Source organism: Pleurodeles waltl, chromosome 4_2 (assembly GCF_031143425.1).
Source record: "Pleurodeles waltl isolate 20211129_DDA chromosome 4_2, aPleWal1.hap1.20221129, whole genome shotgun sequence".
In the NCBI taxonomy this organism is placed as follows: Eukaryota; Metazoa; Chordata; class Amphibia; order Caudata; family Salamandridae; genus Pleurodeles; species Pleurodeles waltl.
In genome coordinates this window covers 286,199,139-286,223,970 of record NC_090443.1, presented here as the reverse complement: position 1 = coordinate 286,223,970, position 24,832 = coordinate 286,199,139, and positions in this window count along the sequence as shown.

Below are 24,832 nucleotides of genomic sequence, written 5' to 3'. Positions count from 1 at the left end.
TTTGCAGAGTGGGGTTATATAGAGTGGAGGAGAGTAAACTGCAGTGGCGTAGACTGGAGTAGCATGCAGTGAAGAGGTATAAAGTGTAATAGGATATAGTGTAGTTGCGTAAAGTGGAGTGGCTTACATTAAAGAGGTTTAGACTGAAGTGGTGTATTGTGGGGTAGAGTGTAACAGCATAGAGTGGTGTGATGTGAAGTGGAAAACCATGCAGTAGTGGGGCAAAGATTGAAGTTGTTTACAGTGTAATAACGTAGAATGGAGTGGCGTACAGTGGAATAGGGTACAGTAGAATATTGTAGAACGGGGTGATGTAGACTGGTGTAGTGTGCAGTAGGGTTGGGTGAGATTGCATATAGTGAAGTGGCATAGAGTGGAGTGACATCCAATGGACTAGCGTAGAATAGAGTGGAGTAGTGTAAAGTGGAGTGACATCCAGTGGGATAGTGTACAGTGGAGTGGCATAGACTGGAATAGCATATAGCGGAGTGGCGTACAGTGAAGTGGTGTAGACTGGAGTGGCATACAGTGGAATGGGGTAGAGTAACAGCATACAGTGGAGTGGTGTCCAATGGAATAGTGTAGAATGGAGTGGGGAGAGTGGAGTTGCATACAATAAAGTGGCATAGAGTAGCATACAGTGGAATGGCATACAGTGGACTAGCATTGAGTGTGTATATATATATATATATATCACAACCCCACCTTCGAAAGAAACAAAGACAAGAGACCCACACATGTTTAAAGCTTGCATTTAATTCAAATTTAAATCAGGTGAGCAAAAGGTTTCTGACAAATCCCGGACACGTTTCGTCCACCTGGACCTTGTTCACAGGTAAACATTATGTCGTAACATTTAGGCAGTTCCTTCACAGGAATATAAGACCACACACTCATATTCCATCAGCTAGTAACCAAGGGACTCTACTCCTTTTGTGCATTCATTATACATTTTTCAATTAACTTGTCATTGGGTCCTGTTTCCACTCACCAGTCTGTCCTTGGTTATTTTTACAATGTATGCTGGGATTTGTGGTCATTAAATATCCATTGCTTGCCCACAGGGGGCTTATGCTGCCACTTTTTTAAAATATGAAAGGTTTTGGACTGCCACTTTTGAAAGTGTGGAAAAGTGGGCTAATTTGGTGAAGGGTTACGCAATACCAAACAGGAGACGTTTGAACAAAGAATATAAAAATATATGTCGTACAGGAGAGGAGACAAGGGGCAACCCTGCCTGGTGCCTCGACATAATTCAACTGGCTCCGATATCATGCCATTGATTCTTATACGTGTAGACGGGTTTCTATATAGCACATTCATTAGTTGTAGTGAGACAACGCCTACCCCTATACGTTTTAGTACCGCTCTCATGAAACTCTAATCCACTGGATGAAACGCTTTTTCAGCGTCCATAAACGGCGCATTCACCCGTGTGGTCAGGTCTAGGCACTGCACTACACTGAAAAAGGTCCAGAGAGTATATGATAAACTGCGGGAGGTATAAATCCCAACTGCTCGGATCCCGCTAGCAACGGGAGCAGCGGCGCCATGCGGTTGCCAGTACCTTGCCGTACAACTTGGTGTCTACATTAAGTAGGGATAATGGAGAAAAGAAGAACATTTTTGGGCAGGTTTACCCAGCTTTAATAAGGTCAGCAGAATCGTCTCGTTCACAGAGGGCGGCCCGTCTGCTGCCATTTGTTTAAAAAGGTGACTAACGGGGGAATCAGTAGGTCCTGGCATGCTTTATAAAAGTCTACCGTTAGACCATCTGTACCAGGAGCTTTTTAAGACCGCATCCCCTGAAGCGCTGCACTTATCTCACCGGGTTGCAACGGGCCGTCAACTTTTCTCAGTGCTCATTAGCGATCCACTTCATGGCTATAAGCACCAAATAGTCTAACATTGAGTCTCCATCCTCCCTTGCTTGTGCTTTGTATAATTCGGTGTAATATTGCATAAAGGTCTCCGCAATTGCCATGGGATCTTGCACCGAACCCCCCTGATCATTTAGTACCTCCAATATCACATCTTCTTCCTGTCTGGGTTGTAACAGTACAGCCAGAGTGGCCCCTGGGCGTTACCCCTCCCCATACGTCTGGACTACTGCGTATTTGCCTATGTGATTTACTTCATTTTGGGAATTATGGTATTCATCTAGTTTGGTTTTAAGTTTGGCTTGTAGTGTCTGATTACCAGTGTCTGTATGCTGTTTTTCTACCTCTTATAGCTCCGCCTCAAGTCTAGATAACCGGTTACCAATGGAGAGGAGGACCCCTGCGTGTTTAGACTGCATGACACCCCTGATATAAACCTTAAATGTTTCCCAAACTCTGGCAAATTTGCTAACGGTTCCCACGTTGAAGTGAAAAAACTCTTTAATGTCTTGCACTAGTTCTTCCCTAAATGCTGAATCCCACAGTGAATATGGTGGGAAACACCACGTGAATGGAACCCCACGCTGCGCTGGCAGGACTAATTAGACTAAAATCGGCGACTGGTCTGAGTAAGTGCGTGGGAGAAGCTTACAGTCCCGAACCCAAGGCATTAGTTCCTTTGCTACCAACCAATAATTAATTTGTGTATGCACATAGAGAACTGTGGAATACTGTGTATAACTGGTTCGTCAAGAAATAGATTTCTCCACGCATCTGTGAGGCCAATCTGGTCAGCTATGTCCGTTATTGTCCTTGCCGCCGCCGAAGCAATATGCATGGTGCCCCTGGAACGATCATGCACTGGGTAGATAGTGCAGTTGAAATCCCCGCCCCACATCTGCAGGACTCCACCCTACGCAGCTAAACAATCCCGTAAGGAATAATAAAAGCAGGGATCATCATAATTAGGGCCATACACAACTACCAGTAATGCCTTAAATGCATTTTTACTACAGCACACCACAACATATCAACCCCTGGGTCCACGCTAAACTCCTGTAACAGGATGCCTGCGCCTCTCTGAACCAGATCATAACCCCTCTAGCGTGCATGGTAAACCCTGCAGCCCAGTATTGCACCCTGTAGTGTGGGGATGCGTAAGCACCCTGTCTCTGGTGCCAAGTGTGTTTCCTGCAGCACTGCAATATCTATGAAATGTCACTACCTTAAGTAACTTCCTTGGATCGTTCAAGCCACGTACATTCGAGGTAACCAATCTAAGTGTCTTCTCACCCCGGACCCTGTCGTCGCAGTGGAGATTTCCTCATCTGAAATCTCTAGTATCCGTCAATACTTTGTACTCTGTCTGCGCCATTCCACTAGTGCTGTACTCCTGCTTAACTAGGAACTCATGTTGTGTGTCACAGACCCAGCCCCTGACCCACATTGAGCTACTCCCCAACTGACACAATGATCGTATAGCCTCCCACTCCCCTCCCCAACTTACATCCCCTTGTTGCAGAACATGTGGGACACACTTAAGGGGGGATGCAAACACCATACCTGGACTCTAGGTGTTATGAACATAGGCTTGCTATTAAGTAACATGAATTTGCACTGAAATACATCAGGTTATAAGTAAAAATGAATGCAACCAACATCTGCCCCCATCAGAGAGAGGTGTAGTTACTCAGTAATAATGTAATAGCAGTCTTGCACTGTACTGTATGTCGGCACCATACCCTATCATTCCATCTTGCGAGGTACACCCCCTCAATTGTTAAAAGTACACCCGTCAAGGATTAATAGCCAAACACCCTTTAGAATAGTAGCCTAAGTAAATGTGTAAGTCTCCAGGTCCTGGGGCAGCTAGGACGTCGAGCACAAGTAAGAGCACAAGGCCCTCACCTGGTAAGCTACTTCCCCCGTCCAGTGCCTATCTCTTAGAAGAAAATGAACAGCAAACATTAAGAGCCAGCCAAGTTAATTGTCAGGCTCTGTTGCTGCGCCAGATCCCGGGGAACTGCGGTGAGCAACTTTCCGCTCCATGCTCTTTATGAATTGCTGTAAGGCTTTTGGGGTCAGTGAACATGGTTGGCTTCCCATCCACTACCTCCCTGAGTCGGGCAGGAAAGAGCATGTTATACTCCAGCTGTAGTTCCCTCAGTTTTCGCTTACTGGGGGCGAACTGCGTTTATGCGTCCTTTACCTGGTGGGTGAAGTCTCTGTATATAGAAAGTTCTGTCCCCACATACTTGAGTATCTTGAGTTCTCATGCTTTGCAGAGCGCAGCATCCCTATCCCTATAGTTCAGCAGCCAAGCTATTACAGAGCGAAGGGGTGCCCCCCAGTACCAGTCTCTCCGCCAAGGCATGATGCGCCTTTTCCACCACTAAGATATCAGTAACAGTCTTGCGATCCAGAATGTCAATAAGATGCTGCTCTACGAACCTCTCCATATTGTATATATTGGTGCTCTCTGCTACACCTACTATTCACAAATTGTTTTGCCTGGACCGCGCTTCCAAAGCCTCTGTTTTGGATTGGAGGGCCAAGAGTAGTTGGTCTGCCCTCTTCTGTGACGCTGCCATCGTGACCTGTTTGTCTTCCACTTCTGAGAATCTGCGTTTGGCTTGATCCAGGCGCTCAGTATGCTTAGCCAGACGATCCGAAATCTGATCCATACGGAATGTTAGTGCATCAATTTTACTATAAACTTTTGTTAAGCTTTGCTGCATTGTCTTTAGTATTTCTTTTAGATCAGACTCTATGTCCATATCTGCATCGCTGGATCTATTTTCAGGAGGAGCAGCACCCTTATTCTGGGCCTTTGGTGTCCTCCTCTGATCAAACTGGAGTTTCTGCTGAAATTTATCTGGCTTGCCTATTCCTCTTGGTGCGGTTTGGTATCTCCACCATCTCTCCTTCGAGTAGATCAATCATGTCTTAGGCAAGCACTCCTCTCCGCACCAAGTAGAACAGTCCAGCCTCAGCAGAGTTCGTTATCCCACACCTCCAGCTGATCCTCACTACCAACGAGCACCAGTCCCCTTCTGCAGGGTCGTTTCAGCCAGCAATATAGCGCATAGAGAAAGGGCAGATAAAACTCCTGCCAGTTACGGAGACAACCCATTCTGTGAGAGACGATCCAGGGAGTGCTATAAACTGCCTTTCACTCTTCCAACTCCAGGGCTCACTCACCTCTCAGACACTGCAGGCTGCCTCCACTTCACCAAAGGTAACTCCCTACCTCATCCTGGCGCCCCCCCATGCTCCCAAAGGCTGCTTGCGGGTGACAGCTCACCCTTGGGACAGTCTGTAAGTCTATCTGGCAGGGCCAGTGCCCAGGCAGCCCCATACCTTGGCTGTCTCATTCAGCAGCATGCTCCTTACCTCCCAGGGCCCACACAGCCTCTCCCGTGCAGGGCGATCCCGCTCTGACCCCCCGGGGGGAGCCACCAGCGCCGATTGACCTCCACTGGTTCCAGGCACTGCCTGGTCCCTCCACAGCAGTATGACTAACTGCACAGCCCACGACTGTCAGTCAGGGCCCAGCCACCTCAGCCGTCAACAGCACGGGCAGCCCCCGGGCCCAGGCAGCACAGGATCTACCTCTGGACACCAGAAACTGCCACCCTCGCTGCATGGCACCTCCCCGCCAGGCCCAAGATTGTGTCACGTCACGATCAGCCCAGCCGATCAGCTCCCCACGGGTCTTCACTGATAGCTAGGGAATGCGATATTTCCTAGCTATCGTGAAGGAAAGTTTCAATTCTAATAAGGACACTGAGGCAAGGATTATGCAGATCTTTCTTCACTCTTTATTACATAGCAAGTTCAAAGTTCAACAAAAAACACATCAAAAACCACAAGTCCCTTGAGTCTGCTTCCATAGCGACCATTGTCCAATGAGACTCTGATGTTGACAACTGTATTATTGCCCTCGACCACGTCACTCTCCCTCAACTTCACTGCGGAAGAGACATTTGGTTCTTCAAGTGGCCACTGCCTCAGATCCTACAGAAAACATACAATATTAAACCAGGCATATCCACAATACATTAAGCAATACTTAAAACCTGTATGATTGCAGACGTCTAGGTTCTTAGACCATTAAAACAAATAGGAAAACGAAATTACAGAGTATTCCAGATACAGCCGCTCACAGCAAGAATAAAATCTGCAAAACATGTGCATATGTATAACAATATAACATATGAATTCCACCTTCGTACAATCTCCAAAAAAGACAACTTCCGGGTGGGAAGAACACGTATCACGTGTAGGGTGGGATAATCCTCCCCTCTGTGTCCTTAATAGAATTGAGACTTTCCTTCACAATAGCTAGGAAATTTTGCATTCTGTGTCAGGACCGGAGACGAGGATTATGCAGGTTCAAAGCTTACTCACCACCAAAGAGGCTCCCTTGTGTATCGGTTTAAAATAGAACTTTTTAAAGACCGACTCCGAGGACCAATCTGCTGTATTCATGATGTCCTCCAACCTACTGCCCACGTGGATGGCCTTAGAGGCCATGGCGCCTCGAACCGAATGTGCCCCAAATACCTGTATATTGATACCAGCTTCCGCCAGGACCAATCTGATCCACCAAGCAATGGTAGGGGAGGAGACCGCCTTAAAAGGTTTCTTCAAAGAAATCAACAGCTGACGTTCGCCCGGAGGACGAAGATCAGCTGTCACTTCCTCGTACGTCTTTAAGCATCGCACCACACACAGTTTGGAAGTGAGAGGAAACGCCGGGTACGATACTAACCTGGTATTGCATTTGGTTCTACTCAAAACTGTGAAAGTTACTTGTTCCGGAGAAAACACTCCTATCTGAAACATCTAAGGCTCTGACATCTGACACTCTTTTGCATGAGATGAGACACAGTAACATTGCCAGTTTAGCTGATAACTCCTTCCTAGAGAGATATTGATTGTCATGCCACGAGGATTATAGACGCAGAACTAGGTTGACATCCCATAACTCTGAGTACCTGGGTTCTGGAGGTCTGGAGAGTCTGATACCCTTAAGAAGTTTACACACCCAAGGGTGTTCCCCACCCCCGCTGGATGATTATCGAGGTGAGGGTGACCCGCCGAGTTGGCCGACCTAAAGGAATTCACTGTACAATAAGACAAACCAGTACCCGCTAGCTCTGCCAAGAAATGTAGGATATCGATAATGTGGGCTCCCATGGGATTGGTACGCCTGTCCATACACCAGCAAGCCCATCTAGACCATGCGGACCTGTACCGCTTACCAGTTCCTGGAGCCCAGGCTTCTGCAGTGAAACCCTGAGTTTCCTGCAAAAGTCAGCAGTCCTGCCAGCGAGTCCTGAAATCTTCCAGGCCACCAGTGATAGATGGCCCTGAAGGACCAGAGGATGGAAGTGACCCGTCTGATCCCGAAGAATTTAAGGAAAATCCAGAAGATGGGTTGGAAAGTCGCATGAGAGCTCCAGAAGAGATGGAAACCACGCTTGGGAACACCACAGGGGGGTTATTAAGATCACTGTCGCTTCCTGGCGACGTACCTGGGCTGATACTCTCGGAATCAGCAGGAAGGGGGCAAACACATACCCCTGCAGAAATGCATCCACCGACCTTGCTCCCAGATCCGGGTGCCAGCTGAAGTACAGAGGAAGATGGGTGTTCCACCTGGAAGCAAAGAGGTCCACCGAACAAGGACCCCACTGTTCCATGATCGCCCGAAAGACCACTGGATCCAGCTGCCAATTGCTGGAGTCTGACAGGATCCTGGAATTCCAGTCCGCCAAAGAGTTCTGGGAACCCGGAAGATACTCCGCCGTGACAGAGATCTGATGTTCGAGGCAAAAATGCCAAAAGTCTTTCGCCAGCTCCGCCAGGGCCTTCGACCGAGTACCCCCGAGAAGGTTTATGTATTGCACCGCGGACACGTTGTCCATCCGAAGTAGGACCACGTAAGAGATCCTGCCTCGAGTCAAGGATCTGATCGCAAATGAGCCCGCTAAAAGCTCCAGACAATTGATGTGCATGCTGAGCTCCTGAGGGGTCCAACGTCCCCCTAACGAGATGTACCCGCAACGGGCTCCCTATCCGTGCCGGCTGGCATCCGACTCTATGACCAGGTCCGGAGAGGCCCCAAAACTGGCCCTGCCATTCCATGCCTCCATGTGGTCCAGCCACCACTGTAACTCCGTTCTGACCTCCGTGTTGACAGAAACCAGTTCGGAGTACGTCAGACCGCGGTGAAGGTGATGTGCTTTGAGGCGCTGGAGAACCCTTTAGTGAAGTGGGCCTGGAAAAATGGCCTGAATCGACAAGGAGAGCAAACCCACCACTCTGGCAAGTTGCTGTAGTGAAATCCTGTTGCGTCTCAATATTTTCCTTAACTCCTTCTTGATTTTGGAGATCTTTTGAGTCGGGAGACTGAGAGATGCCACCTGGGAGTCTATGAGGAACCGCAGACAAACCGTCGACTGCGAAGGAAGGAGATCTGATTTGTCGGCTGATCACAAACCCCACGTCCTCAAGGAGAGCAATAGTCGTGTTCGCATTGGATATAAGTTGTGACCTGGAGTGATGCATCAAGAGGAGATCGTCCAGGTAAATAATGAGGCGGATCCCCCTTGAGAAGCTTGGTAAAGCACCAAGGAGCTGACGGCAGTTTGAACACGAGAGAGGTGTGAATTTGAACACCTGACCTTTCCACAGAAACTGCAGGAACCTGCGATGAGGAGAAACGATTGGCACACTGAGATAAGCGTCCTTGGGGTCCAGACGGACCATCCGGCCTCCCCACAGGAGGATATCCCAAAACAAGTGTATACCCTCCATTTTGAAATGTCGGTAGATCACCCAGTTGTTGAATGAACGAAGGTTGATCACCGGTCGAAACCCTTTGTCCTTCTCCACCAGGAAAAGATTGCTTACAAAGCCTCTTGGGTGGAGAGCTGAGGTACATATGGCGCTTTTGCGCAGGAGCTCTTGAACCTCAATCTATAAGGGCGGAATCTGCTGCTAAGAAAACTAAAGGTGTGGGAAGTTTCTCTTGAATCGGAGTTCCCCAAAACTCGTTGTGAAAACCAGACACAGTCTGTAACACCCACGCATCGGAGGTTATGAGTTCCCAATTTCGTTTGAAAAGGCATAACCTCCCTCCCAATTTTTGAGGGGAAGAACGGATAATTCTTACCCGAAGTTCCTTCTGGGGCATTGGCTGCTCCCCGGGCGATCCTATTCGCTCTGCCTTTTCCTTTCCCCCTGTTGGGGAAGAAGGTTTCCTGGCGACTGTCCTGCCATCCATTGTGTCTGTAGGAACCAGGGCCTTGCTGGTGCTGGCGGCCGGAAGAGCGACCACTCCCTTGTCCGGCCCCTCCAAAAACCTTGCCGGGAAAAATATTCTTGATTGAAGATTGCGCTTTATCGATGGCCGAGAAGGTGGCAACAAACTTCCTTAGCTCCTTGACAAAGGTGTCTCCAAATACATTGCCCTGTGCAACCGCCCCTGCCTCTGAGGACGATAATTCCCCTAATTTGGGATCTATTTTGATCAGCAGGGAGCGGCGTCTCTCTGCCGAAATAGCACAGTTGGCATTGCCCAAGAGGCACAGTGCCCTCTGGGCCCATCCCGCTACAACGTTCGTCGGAAGGAGTGTATTTGACTGCTTGGCACGTTCCGCCAATTGTATAATTTGTGTCAAGGGTCCCACGATGTCCAGGACCAATCAATACCCTTCTTAGGGTCCTTCACGTACTTAGCAAAGAAAGTACACATCTTGGGGTCGATGTCAGGGGTAGTCGCTACCTTGTCAGGCAAGGTAGGGTGCGGGCATTCTGCCTTCAGACGAGCCCAAACCTCTTTGTCCAGAGGTTGGCAAATTTTTCTCGCCACATAGTCAGCCACTTTCTGGTCTGGGTGCCACTCCGAAGAGAGAGGATGATATATACCCTCAGGCTTGCACCTGTCTGAGTCCCCCAGATCTTCTGGGTCCAGTAGGGAGGCCACAGGGCACCAAGGGTGTCCAGATTCTACTTCCTCGACCGAGGAGGAGTCCCCCCTCTGAGTCTCCTGCTATGCCCTTAGGTGACCCCATGTGAGGTCCGAATTGCTGGTGAAGCTTTTCACATTATGCTGGGTAGTGAGCCCTCCCGGAAGGGTAGGCGCGTCTGCATGCACGCACTCTTTCTGGGGACATCGGTGGGAAGCTTGACGTCCTCAAGGTGCCCCACGTCAAGCTTCCGCGATTTCCAGACCAAACGCCCGTCACCCCAAACATGCCTGGCCCTTTGGATACTTGCTCTGCAAGCTGCGCCACACTCTCCTTAGTAGGGGCCAGAGCCTGGGCGATAGCCTGAAAAAGCAACACATCCACCCCAGGGGGTAGGACGCGATGAGAAGGGCCCTCACCAGGGGACATAAGGGGAAAAAGAATCATGCTCTTGAGCAGGCTGCATCACGAGACTCAGAGGTAATGACTGAAGAATACACCACAAGATAATAAAGAGGGCACCCCCCCCCACACACTTCTGTCACCAAACGGACCCAACTGCGGGCAAAAGCCGAAAGAAAAAAAGACGCACTTACTTTAATGCGTCTAAATGGCTCTAGAGCGCTCTTCCTGCTCTGGGGTTACTGCAGACTGCAAACACGGTGTAAGTGGGGGGTTGGAGGGGTTAAAGAGAGCCCGGGCTCTTGCAGGGACCCCTGGCATGTAAAAATTCCAAGCGCCGAGCGCAAAGCAGCTCGAGCGCTATGAAAAACACGCTATTTCCAAGACGCTCGCCCTCTAGTGGGCCTGACGCATCACCGTGTGCTGAAAGTGCGCTCGGGCTAAAAAGCCTACCGTGCTGAGGCAATGTGACGTAGCAACGGCGGTAGCTACAACAAACTCAAAAGTAAAGCGAACGTGCACAAGACACAATCTCAGTGAAAATACATAATTTTTACGCTTGAAAAATGCTCTGAGGCAGAAAGGCACTTATCTGTCACTGGAGAAGTGAAGAAAGAGGGAGAGTGACGTGGTCGATGGCATTTATACAGTTGTCAACATCGGAGTCTCATTGAAAAATGATTGCTATGGAAGCAGACTCATGGGACTTGTGGTTTTTGATGGTTTTGTTGTTGAACTTTGAACTTGCTATGTAATAAAGAGTGAAGAAAGATCTGTATAATCCTCGCCTCCGGCCTGACATAGAATCTAGGGGGAAATAATACAATGCTTCCGGGTCAGTTTTCTGTTGTTTCAGTGTAGGATTTTTAAGAACAGTAAAAACACCAGCGGGAACTGTTCTACTATACAGCCATCTTGCTGGTACGGCTAGCTCTGCCTCCCAGGTATGTTTTTTTACTACACTCTAGCTGTGTTCTGGGTTAGGGCCTCAAATGTAGGTAAGTATTAGGTTTTCATTATTGTTTCCTACTTATTACAAATTTAATAAAATGTTAATAGTAAATTAATATTTTTTTAAAGTTTACGGAGTACCACAGTAGTACCTAGTATGTACCATGTGTTTTAAGCACCAATGCTGCTTAGTTTCCACATTGTTATATATGCCTAGTAGAGTCACGGCAGGCGGGAGCTTATGTATCCAACATGACTGGAAGAGGTTTGTTTTGGTGTCCCTCAAAAGGAGTCAGAAACTTGCCCACTTTAGATGTGTGCATTTCTCCATCTTATGGGGTCCGCTTGGAAAACTGCATTTTAACTCGTTTTTAACAGTTTGAAAAGATACAGTACCAATGGGGCATTTTTATAGATATGCTACTCCGGAAAAAACATGTATTGATCATCTGCCATCTCTTTATTTACTCCTAATTCATGCCTGAGGTTGTGTGTGTGATTAGCTCCAAGATGGGTGTAATTGCTGTTTCTACCTTGCAAACTTAATAGACCCAAGCATAAGTTGATTTGGAAGTTAGACAGATTGTGGGGTAAATATCATCCTAGCTAGTTATAGTGTAGATGATATATTACTAGGCAAGCACGTAATAAATACTTGTGTGCCCTTATTTTTCCACTAGGATTTTCTGTCAAGCCCAAGTGGACCATATCGGATTATATACAAACAACTGACAAATTCAGTAATGCAGCCGTAGTCGATATGATATAAGACCTAGGTGAATGTCAGTGTACTATTAATGGTACTCTACCATTGGATAGAACATTTCTGAGAGCATGTGATGGTGTTTTTTCTTCTCTCTTGGCACCCTGAATTTGTTTTAATTTGCAGCACTCTGGGTCTGTAAGGTGGCAGGAACTTTGATTTTTGCACCATTATTGCCTTTAAGAATCTAACCATGTTTTCATAATGTTCACTTTACTTTTCAAAACACTGGGCTATGCCTGATACGGTGATATTTGGTCTAGAATACTGACATCTCAACCTTTTTATGGTATGCTTGTTTGAAATTGTGATTGTGAACTGTGTTTCTACTTTATTAGAGGTTACCCTATTTGTTGTATTGGGTTAATTAAGAAATTCAATATTATTGGGTCCTTAAGAAGGTTTTTCAAAGTACCTTTGTTTCTCTGAAATGTGTGTTGACAAATTTTTCGAACAAACCCAGTTCAAAACATTTCAGTGGAAGGCTAAAGAAGAATGATTTTCTTTGTTGTTTAAAGATTTTTGTTCCGGGAATTTGAAGGGCTTGTGTATATGGAGTCGATGGGAGTGGTGTATGAGTGAGAGATAGTGATTGGTGAGTGAGGTAATCTGATATATTATTGTTGTGTACTGTATTGTGATTTTGTATTTATTGTAGTATTGTCAATCATTGTATGAGTTTTAAGCATAGTATTTATGAGAAAGTGCATGTAAAAATGAAAACAAGAAACACTGTCAGAAAAATCAATCATGAAATAAAAATGTAAACAAATTATTTTGGGGTTTCTCCACATAGGATTAAGTCTATTGATGAATGTAGATAGGCTAAGCAGAAGTGTTATTATTGATTTTTGTTGTTTTTCCCCTTTCCCAAACCTTAAAGTATATGTCTGGGGGTACAGTTTTGTTAAGTACATTTTTGAAAACTAGACACCTGGGGGAATCCAGGGTGGGGTGACTTGCATGACTCCCACTACCTTATTTTTACCCATAACCCCACCAAATCCTTAATCTTTGAATAAAAAACACATCTCCTCACATTTCTGTGATGGAATATCCTTGAATCTTGAGGAGACACAAACTTCTTCCCACTCAGCATTACCCAAGTCTACCAGTAAAATTGGTGTCTTACTTGTGTGGGTAGGCCTAGTACCTGCGACAAGAAAGGGACCTAAATGCAACATGTACACGTCACATTTTTCTAGACTTAACTGGCCATTTTTGCAAAGGAGGTAGCTGTAGATTTTTGAAAACTAGACACCTAGGGCAAACCAGGGTAGGGTGACGTGTGGTGTGGTAATCACCACATGTTTCTACCCAGAAGCCTGTACAAACCTCAAACTTTGACTAAAAACACATTTTCCTCACATTTCTGTGTAGGAATGTTAGAGAACCTGAGGGGATCCACAAATTCCATACCACCCAGAGTTCCCACATGTCTCCCGATAACAATGGTACCCCACCTGTCTGGGTGGGCCAAGACACCACCACACAAAAAACTCTAAGGCTCTACGTGGGGACATCAGCGATATGAGTAGCTGTTGTATTTGGGGCAGTGCTGGACCACCACCCTTTGAAATCTACCAACCACAGACATTTTTGAAAACTAGACACCCAGGTGATTTCACAGTGATGTGCCTTGCTTGAATTTCACAAAGTTTTCTTACCCAAAATCCCCTAGCAAACCTCAAACTTTGGCTAAAATCACACATTTTCTTTACATTTCTGTGATGGAAACTCCTGGAACTCAGTGTTCCCCCACTTCTCCCGATACAAACGCTGACCAACTTCTGTGGCTTGGGGGTAGTGCCCACAACAGGAACATATCAAACCAATGTTTAATCAGAGTTCCACTGTGCGACTTCCATTGACACTGGTTTGATCTGTTTTGTAGGAAGCTGGTCTGGTGTGTGGTGAGCAGCGATGGTGTTATCACCTTATACCAGGTCCAATCATCCCATATTAGTGAAGTGTAGGCAGTGTCTAGGAAGCCAGGGATTTCTAGAGAGAGCTGTGAATGAGCAGCCAAGTCTTATCTAGGAGACATGCAACGCTATGCAATACCACTATAGTCACACAACACCTAGACACATGAAAAAAACACTCAGTCTTACAAAAATAAAGGTACTTTATTATAGTAGCACAAATACTAGCATACTGAATGGGCAACCCCCCAACTGGAGGTGAGTAAATACACTATTATAAACACCTTAGCAATCAGTAAATAGCATACAAAGCAATGAGCACTGGTAAAAGCAATAGCAAACAGTGAGGGCCCTAGAGGAGGGCCAAACCATATACTAAAAAAGTGGAATGTGAAAGGCAGTCTCCCACCAAAGGAAGTGGAATCAGTAGAAGAGAGCTGGAAGAACTAAGAACCTCAAATGTTGAGTACCAGAGTAACCCCAGCGTCCAGGAGAGTAGAGGTAAGTCCTTGGTTTTCCCCAAAACTAATAGGAGGACTTTGGAAAAGGATTAATCAAGATCCAACCAAGAACCCAAAGGTGGATCCTGACAGATGAGGACATGCAGAGGAAGGGGACCAAGTCCAGTTTGTGATGGAGTGTCCGGTTGTGGCAGGAGCCACTACCCGCCCTTCTGTGGATGCAGAACTAGGTCAACGGTGGACGAAGAAGGTCAGCAGTGCAGCACAGGAGATGGAGAGAAGTCCCAAAAGTGATTCAAGTGATATCCCACGTCGGCGGTCGAGATGCAGTCAGTTATTGGTGCTGGAAAACCACCAACAAGCCTTGGCAAATGCAAGAGACAGAGAAGGTTTGCAAGGCTGAAGGGGTCCAGCAAGGTCCAGGGGACTTGACCCAAAGAGAAGAGTCCGGAGTGACCCTCATCAGCTGGGAGAGTCACAAGAAGAGGAGGCAGCCCCACAGGCAACCCACTGGAAGCAGGCATAGGGGTCACAGTGAGGCCCACTCAGCACACCTGAAGAGGAATCCCACGTCGCTGGAGCAGCAGGCAGGAGACTATCCTTCGCTGGAAGAAGTACTGGAGGCTGGGGCTACACAGAGCTTGAAGATCCCTTGGAGGAGGAACAAACAAGTCTTGGTAGCTGCAAGAATCACAGTGCAATGGGGTGCTCTCCTGCAAGTAGAGGCAATGGCTTACCTCCTCCCAAGTTGGATAGATGGTAGAGAGGACCAAGGGGACCACTCCAACCCACCACTTGTGATGCAGGATCCATGTCACTCTGGAGGAGAGCAGCTCCATGCAGCTGGTCGTTGTTGCAGTTGGTGCCTGCAGAGGCAGGGGAGTGACTCCTTCACTCCAAGGGAGGTTCCTTCTTGCGCAGGATGAAGACTCGCCGCCCTCAGAGGATGGGCAGCCAGGGAAATGTTGCAGTTGCTGGAAGGGAGCTGTAGAAACAATGTTGCAGAGCAGAGTCGTTGCTGAAGTTGCAGACTGTTGGTTCCTGGAGGGTCCATTTGCAGTCCCAGTGGCCAGAAGATGAAGTAAACGATGCAGAGAAGTCCTGCTGGAATCTTGCATGTCGAATGTGAGGACTCACCCAAGAGGGAGACCCTAAATAGCCCAGGAAGGGGGATTGCTCAACTAGCAGGGCGACCACCTATCAGTAGGGGGCTATGACGTCACCTACTTGACCTGGTCACTCAGATGATCCCAGGGACCTCTGTTCACCTTGGATTCAAGATGGCAGAATCAGTTAGCCACCTGGAGAAGCTCTGGGCACTACCCAAAGGGTGGTGATGGACAGGGGAGAGTACACTCCCCTTTCCTTTGTCTAGTTTCGTGCCAGAGTAGGCACCAGAGTCCCCAGACTGGTGCTAACTGGTTTATGCAAGGAGGGGCACCACATGAGCCCTTCAAAGCATACTGGTGGCTACCCATCCCAAGCCATGTAACACCTATTTCCAAGGGAGAGGGTGTTACCTCCCTCTCCTACAGGAAATCATTTGTTCTGCCTTCCTCTGCCTGAGCTGCTCAAGAAGCAGGAGGGCAGAAACCTGTCTGAGGGGTGGCAGTAGCGCAGGCTGTCTGGAAAACCCCTGAAGACTTGTAGGAGCAATGCTAGGGGTCTACTAAGGAGCACCCAAAGTGTATGGGATCATGCAATCAATACTGGCAACAGTATTGGGGTATGATTGACATGTTTGATACCAAACATGCCCAGGTTCAGAGTTACCGTTATGTAGTTAGACACAGGTAGTAACCTATGTCCAGTACATGGGTAAAATGGCTTCCCCGCACTTAAGAAGTCCAGTGTAAAGGAGCTGGATGGAGTTTGTAGGGGCACCTCTGCTCATGCAGGGGTGCTCACACACACCGGTACCTGCACCCTGCCCTCTGGGCTTGGAGGGCCTACCATAGGGGTGACTTACACTGACCTGGTGCAGTGATCTGTAGTGAAAGGGTGCATGCACCTTTTCATGCAGGTTGCAATGGCAGGCCTGCAGACACATTTTGCATGGGCTCCCACGGATGGCACAATACATGCTGCAGCACAATGTCCTAGGTACCTAAGTACCATATACTAGGGACTTATATGGGGGCACCAGTATGCCACTTGTGGGGTGTGCAACCACATTTAAAGGGAGAGAGCGCAATCACTGAGGTCCTGGTTAGCAGGATCCCAGTTGAAAACAGTCAAAGCATAATGACAGCATGCAAAAAGTGAGGGTAACCATGCCGAAAAGCGGGTACTTGCCTACACGTTCCTATTGCGGTTAGTAGGCCAAACCACACAATTGGGGTAGCACCGCTGTGTAAATCATTCATTCAAGGTCTTCAGCCTTGTAGTGATCATGTGATTTAAGGTGTCTGATTCATATTTCTTTCTTTTAGGTGCTTCCTACTGTATTCTTTGGTCCTGATGATGACCTGTTGGTAATGGATTTATCATCAGGGTAGAAAGAAACATTGACAATAATTTACTGTGGACTGTAGATAAATACATAGCTGTTGATTGATGATATGCAAACAACGCATGTGGCATTATTGAACAAAGAATTATTTGACAGACACATTTCTGCTTGTACATATTTGTAAATAACACTGATGCACTTTTGCACTGCGCGGTCACCTTGGAGGAGCACCATGATACTCATTCTCTTTTTAAGAATTTTATGTTTACCTTGGACATTATATGTGGAGTCTGTTCTTGGTGTGTATTTTTTTTAGTAAGAAAGGATTTATTAAAAATTATTAGAGTAAATTAAAAAAGAAATTAAGAAACCTTTTACGCAATTTATTTGTATGTACCTTACATTTTGGGTAAGTGAATTTTGCTGTGGACATCGAGGCTGACATTTCCCCCACACGGACCTTTTGTTCATAAATCTATTTACCCGGGCTCATGGGTTACAGAGTTTGCCCCCGTACTTTGTTACATATGCCTCTTTGGAGCAGGAAGACTGTTTTTTCCCTTTTTAGTGTGTGTGAGTGGGCCATGCCATAAGAGGTAATATTGTTTACTCCTCTTGTTAGTTTTGGTGCTGTTTTGAAATCCCTGCTGCTTCTTGGCACTATTTTTTATATTTGATATTGCATATCTCAGGTTCTACTGATTGGATTTTTGTTGTTTTGGTGTCAATTTATTTATTAACTTTTACTCTGTTTTTCTAAAGTTGTGGTGGATTTTTTGTGCATTGGGTTTTCACTTTATCACTGTTTGTGTGCTGCTTTAAAGTATCTCTTGGTTAAGACTGACTGCTTTTATGCCAAGCTACCAGAGGATTAAGCACAAGTTAATTTAGTGACTTCTGTGGTTTAATCTCATAAGGATTGTGATTGTTGCTTGAACGGTTTTCACCCCACCACCATCAAAAAACAAATTTCTGACAGTACTCGTTTTAATTCTTTAAGATGAGGCAATTTGAGTCCTTTCATATTAAACATTTGCTTGTTGTCCTGTATTCTCCCTCTTCCAGTGGCTTGGTGGGGAGGGTGAATAGGTTTTTGAAAGACGGGCTTCAGAAAGCCATAGCTTGGGGTGCAATGTTGATAAATGTTTGAGAAATAAATTGTGGTCATCGCTTACTACACCACATAGTACTACTGTTATTATGCCTTTTAACCTGTTAAAGAATAGAGTTACAATGACTAAGGTTTGTACTGACTGTATAAGAGACTTGCATGATTCAGATGATGTTTCACAAGGTGATGGGAATGAACTTGTTACTAAGGTGTCTCTGCAACAGAACATTTTTAAACGTAATTTTGGAGAAAAAAATCATGTCAAAACTCTTGCTTTTGAGGTTGCATTTGGGTTCATATTAAGAAGCTCAAAGTGTGCGTGATAGACTGCACGAGGGACTGTACTTACGTACATAGTTACCCTGTTACCTACCTGTTTATGCTTGTCCTTGGTTTCACTTTCCAGTTCCACCCTCCGGTTGTTCGGCTGAACTCTTTCCTTGAGCCGGTTACTCCTGGACATCGGGTAGCACGTGTGCGCTGGCTGTGGGCTCCCTGCGACTTTTATTAATCTTTATATTAAACTGCTTTTTGTGTGGATCTCCATATCTCCACTTTACACTACATCTATTCAATCACTACATGAAACCTTAATATCCCCCTAAAACGTGGAGATGTGTTTATGGAATCTTTGCTACTTTGCTGACCAAGTTGTTCTCTGCGACCAGTATTATCTGTGCGATTGACTTTCAATATGTATGCTACAGTATTGTGTTTATGTATGTATGCTCTAGCAGGACTTTCCTCATTGCCCCACTCCAATGGAGAGCACTGGACCTGATGTACTCCGCTCAGTTCAAAAATTCAGATTATTGAATAAATAAAGCCTCAAGACGCTGCAGGTCACAGGCACTGGACTGCTCTTGAGCACCATTGGACTCCCGCTCCTCATCCCGCTGCCCCCACCACCCCACCCTTCCTCCACAAGGTGCAACAATCTTGCAGAAAGCCAGGGTCACCACGCATAGGGTCTCAGACAGTAGACTCGTTCGCGCATCTGGGGGGTGCGGGGTCCCTTGTAACTCAATCCCCCCGCCCCCTCCCTCCCGGCCAGGCCCCAGGAAGGCACGCACCTGCCAGGCTCTTATTCGGAGAGCGGCGTCATTTCTCGAGCGCTGAAGCACATCTTGTACAGGAAGGAGCCTCCCTCCGCCCCTCGCCCCTAAAATGAAACCACCTCCAGTAAGTTATGGTGGTTTCCCTCAAAGCTCATTCTCATAGCAAATTTCGGTTTATCATGGGGGGAGGGAGGATTGGGGAAGGGGAGTTCTCGCGACCACATCGTTAACGTAGTATAGTTGAAGAGGGCTGCTGTGAGCGAGAAGAGTGATTCAATCCGCCCCAACGGTACCCCAAAAGCGGTTTGGGGTGTAACACCCCCAATAAAATGGGTTCTGATATGGGTAATTGGGTCCAGGGGCTTCCAGTCAGGTTAGCAGTGTCTGTGGTTGGGTTTTTCCTCTACGATTAGCAGCCCTCACAGGAGACACCCACGCCTCAATGAAACTTTACCTAACTTGTGTACACCACCCCTCCCCCAGTGGCGTGACAAAACTTAGAGAGGTCCCCCTGCAAAGTACCTGTAGAGGGGACCCCATCCCCAGGACGCAGTCGGGGCCCTGCCGGCCCTCCACAGTGTACTATGATGAGGGGGGGGGGGGCCTGGAGCTCGCCAGGCCTGCGCCGTGGGGGCCTTTGTTACGCCCTTCCCCTCTTCCCGCTCACACAGAACAGATCAGGAATAAACAAAGGACTGGATGGCTCTTGTGTGGTGCTGAGAATCCTTTTAAAACTAGCATTTTTTTGAATTCACCCTGTTGTCAAATAATGTACCTTTTATTTTTTATGGTGAAAATGACAAATTATTTGGGAACAAGGAAAGTGGGGTAATTAACTAGTAAACTGGCAGCGCTTTTCATCCCACGCCGTATGTTTATAGGGAAGATGTCGGCAGTGCATGCATCTTTCCAATGACCTATTCCTATCATGCACCTTCTTTTCATGTTCTGACTTTTTCGTAGGCTTCAAATACACACTGCTTGCAGAATGGAACCCTTTGTACAGCACCTAATGTTTCAGGCATCCTACTGAAATAAACAAATCCCCCCAATAGTGGTCTGCAGCTCTTCTGCATTTGGTTCACCCTATTTTAAATACATAATTTAAAATAGCTACAACTTTGAGGCCACATACATCTATTTAGACACATAAGTGCGTTAGCGCGCAAAGCTACCTCACTGCCATTGGAATCGCATTGATGGTTGGGAAATCTCTCTCCACATTCCCTACATCAAAATGACTCGGCTCCGTCCCAGTTGGTGGTATAATCCACACAAGACTGCCTTCTAATACTGCACCCTCAACAAAGTGGCTGCCTTGCAGATTTCCCAAGGCAGACTGGTCATTGGGCGGGAAGGCACGAATAACCAGACCATCTTGAGAGTTCTTGGCCTCACTAATACAACAGAATTTCTAACTGCCCCACACTTAAAACTTCACCCTGCCAATTAACAGTCCCCCAAATGTCAGCCAAGCATTCAGTCATCATAATCAGTTTCCTTCCTGCACTGTCCTCTAAACTCCCCCCAAGCATCTCTCCCCTGCATTCCCTCAGCCATGCCCACACCCAACCCTTCCAGCCGGTCTTGAGGTCCCCCTTTACTGCCACCAAGAAAAAAACATGTAAAGGCGTTTTTCTTGCCCCTCCGTCCGCTGTGTCAAGTTTGGCGATGCATATACTGAGAAAAAAAATCCATTAGTGGACTGTCCTCAAACAGCCCAGGGTAAAATTATACAAAAGTGTGTCAACCTAAGTGAGAGGAGTCTGCCGCCAATCAGCCATTAGCACCAACCTCTCTTGTTCAGAACAGCAGCTAAAATATCCCTTTTTGCCCCTTCTGAGGTGCAATCAGTGTTAGTCATGTCCCCTTCTTGTTTACTATTATTAGTACATTGGTTGAAAAGATATACATGAATTATATATCAGTTTGTTATTGAAAGTTTATTTGTCTGAAAGCCATTTGATTATAATATTTAGGTGATATATAATATAGGTACTAGTGAACATATATATTTGTGGTGTTACTGGATGTGTTTATAACCGTCTGTGTGAATCTTAGGTGTTTTTTTGTGTGTATATATATATGTGTGTCTTGTGTTGGTTTTGTCATCTATATTTGTTGTTGTTGATTTACATATCTGTTTTGGTTTATTTGGGATTGACACTTAGGGGGGGGGGGGTTTGTTCTATTTTCCTGAAGAATATTTATTGTATATATAATTATATAGGTATAAATTGTTTTTGTATCAATAAATTATTATGTGTTAGATATTATGATTTGTTAAGACTGTGTTGTTCTTTTTGAATACATAGAAGAGTGATATAGGAATTACTTTTTGTATATTTCTCTGGATCTCTCTCCTCAATTGGTCAGGGACCCTGTATGTGTTGCTTCATGGTTGTTCTTTCCCGCAATGTCAGGACGGTCGCCACACACCTCTCCCTCTCTCCGCACTCAGTGCCAAAGGTTGCTCTCAACCTCTCCGGATCTCTTCCATCACAGCTTGCCAATTCCTGTTGTATCTTCCCTCCGATGCCCTGCAGGTTGCTCCAACCTGCGGGATATGTGGTCCTGGCCCCTAGTCCCTGCTGCTTACTCCTCCTTTTGCTCAGGGTTACCTCATCCTCCACCCAAACCCACCTAAACTTACTCCTGCTGCCTGCCCCTACCTGACTAAAAGTTGCTGTGTCTGTTTTCTGTAATCCAATTTGCCCCTCTCCACCATATTCTTGATGAATGCAATGTCCTGTCATTGTAAACTGAGAACTCTCCTTAATTGCCCCTTAGCTCAAGCACTGTCAGTTTTTTTTTTATACCTGGCTGGGAGCAATAGCGCTCAATATGCTGCACAGCGGTGCCCCACTATGTATTAAAGTGCTCCAAATCCTGCTGATGGAGGTCAACGCTACTCATCCCCCCCCATAGGCCCCGCCTGCTCCTGTCTTGCAGAAGCAGCAGTCCTTCCTCACTTACAATGGCCCTCAATCGCATGTGCTCGCGTCTGGGCATTCAGGCGAGTACACTGCTGCCACCTGTTATTACGGCCCTACCTCCGTGAAGGTGGGGTCGATGCTGCTCTTGCCGACACACCTCCCAATGATGACTCGGATACTCACTGGTTCACACTAGCAGAGCTCTGCACTTGCGAGCCCCGCACACAAGCCCTGCCTCACCCTACAGCAGAGGTCTTCAAACTGGGGGGCGGGCCCCCCTTGGGGGGCCTCAAGTGATCCCAGGGGGGCGCCAAACTCTGGCCAAAAGAAATATTATACAGATAACATGCCTTTGTTTTAAGCAAAAGCATGTTATTGCAGTTTTAAAAATGTAACAGTACTTAACTGCAATGTTTAAATAGGTTTAGACCTATTTAAACATTGCCATCTTTCTAAAATAATTGTGAAAAATTCTGAGGGGGGGGCCCAATGATTTTTATTTTTCAACTGGGGGGGCACGGCATTAAAAAGTTTGAAGACCACTGCCCTACAGACATATCAGGATCCTTTTCTGCCGTAAGTGCATTTGAACCCCATATGCCCCACCTGTTATAGATACAGATCCTCCGCTGCACTAACACCTGTCACTTTCGCTTTAGGGGGGAACCATCAAGCACAGCAGCTGCAACTCTGCTCGCAGCTGAGCTTTTAGGCTGCGTGAAACCGACCCCTGCTTGCCATAGAATGCCAGGTAGCAGAAGATCCTGCCCACTGGCATCAAAAAGTATTTTTAATGCAAGCCTGCGCTTTCTCCGCCATGACACACCAATACTTCAAATACCCAAACTAGTTCACCAAATTTGAACAGACCTAACCACACTATCTTAACTAGGCTTATTCTGACAAAAACCTGACCAGCTCATTCCTCCAGGACCACATGCACTGAAAAGGGGCTAAACCTAACTGACAGTGTCAGAAAACTGTCACCTTGACCCTGCCCCGAACCCAGAGAGACCAATGCCAAGTCTGGATGCCTGGAATGCACCACCTTCCCAAATACCTCTGGGGATGGAAATCCTTTGGATGTCACCGCCGGCACCCCAATCTTCCAGTCTGTGAGCTGCAGGCTAGGCAGCCACTTTCCAAACAGGAGGCGGTGCTGTGACCCAACTGTACTCAGTGGCTCCATTTTAATTGTGGCCTCCTGTAGTGTATTTGAATATTTTTTCGAGGACTAATTTTAGTTTCCAGGCCAGCCAACAAATAGCATATTAAACCTTTTAAAACTGATTCTGCTCAGAACTTTTCAGGGCCTATATGTTGCTCTGTTACCTCACAAAATAAATCAATGTGAGGAAAAACTCACCATCAAGCAGGTTCCTCAATGTTTGCTTTGCCAATGTAGCGCTAAAGTAACCCAGAAAAAGCTGCCTCAGCTGCACTAAAAAGTTAAAAAATACCTAGAGAAGAATTCTTCCCTGAATGGGGAAAAAAAGCATGTCAAGCGACACTGGGAAAGCCACGTACTGTTGGACCTTGATTCAAAAGCTCTTGTGTTGCACAGTCAATTGGGGAGCCAAAATGAAACACTGAATTTCATGGACCCCATTGAGACAGGATGGGCATTGGTAAAGACAACAACAATCTAGAACAAAAACACATTTAAAGAGTCACTAACTTCATTTTTTTTAAAACATTATTTTGTGTTCAAGAAAACATCGGAGCACAGATATACACATGGCAATATCCAATCACAAGCACATTGCATGTAGTCAGTAAAGTATTGCTTATTGCGAACAGACTAAGGCCCTTATCATGACTTTGGCGTTCTTCACCGAAGACCGCGTCTTGACGGCCGCCAAAAGACCGCCGCGGAGGCAGCAATCCACCTGCCATATCATGAGTCACAAACACAAAACCGCCAGAAAGCAGCCAAAATTACAGTCACGCTAGAGCCGACGAAGGCGTGGGAGAGTTGGTCCCACCACTCTACCGGCCACACCTACAACAAACCGCCCTCCAAATCATGACCCACGAATCACCACAGCGGTCACTCAACAGTGGTTACCCATTGGCGATGCGGACTGCTGCGGCTGATTTTGTCACTCCTCAACAACAGAAGCCAACACTGGCCAAATTGAAAAATCCACACCTGACACACAAATACACACCGTACACACCCACCAACAGCACTATATATCACACCCCTACACAACCCACAATCCTTTGCAAACTCAAAAAGTCTGCTACACTTTGCCAGCCCACACATCCCCAGAACTGCACACACAAACCACAGCCACCTATACACCCTTCACGCATCACACACCAAACACACACAACACTGCACTCAATCACTATTTCACAGCATCCCACATACACATACAGCCTGCACCGCCGCCAAATATTCCACCCCCTGCACAACACACACTACACCCACTACACAATTGGCATGTCCCCACAAAAGAAACCCCGTTTCACTGATGAGGAGCTGCGGATCATGGTAGATGAAATTGTTAGGGTAGAGCCACAGCTGCTAGGTGCACAGGTCCAGCAGATATTCATTGCCAGGAAGATGGAGCTATGGTGGAGAATCGTGGACAAGGTGAACTCTGTGGGAACCTATCCATGCACAAGGGACGACATTAGAAAGAGATGGAACGACCTACGGGGGAAGGTGCGTGCAATGGCATCCAGGCATCACATTGCCGTAATGAAGACTAGCGGTGGACCTCCACCTCCTCCCCCACAGTTATAACATGGGAGGAGAAAGTCTTGGCTATCCTTCATCCTGAGGGCCTCACTGGAATCACTTTAGGGCTTGACACTAGTAATTTACCATTACTTCTCCACGTACATCTGCATGGCATGTCTCCCCGTCACCATATCTCCCTTCAACCCACTCCATCCCAAACTG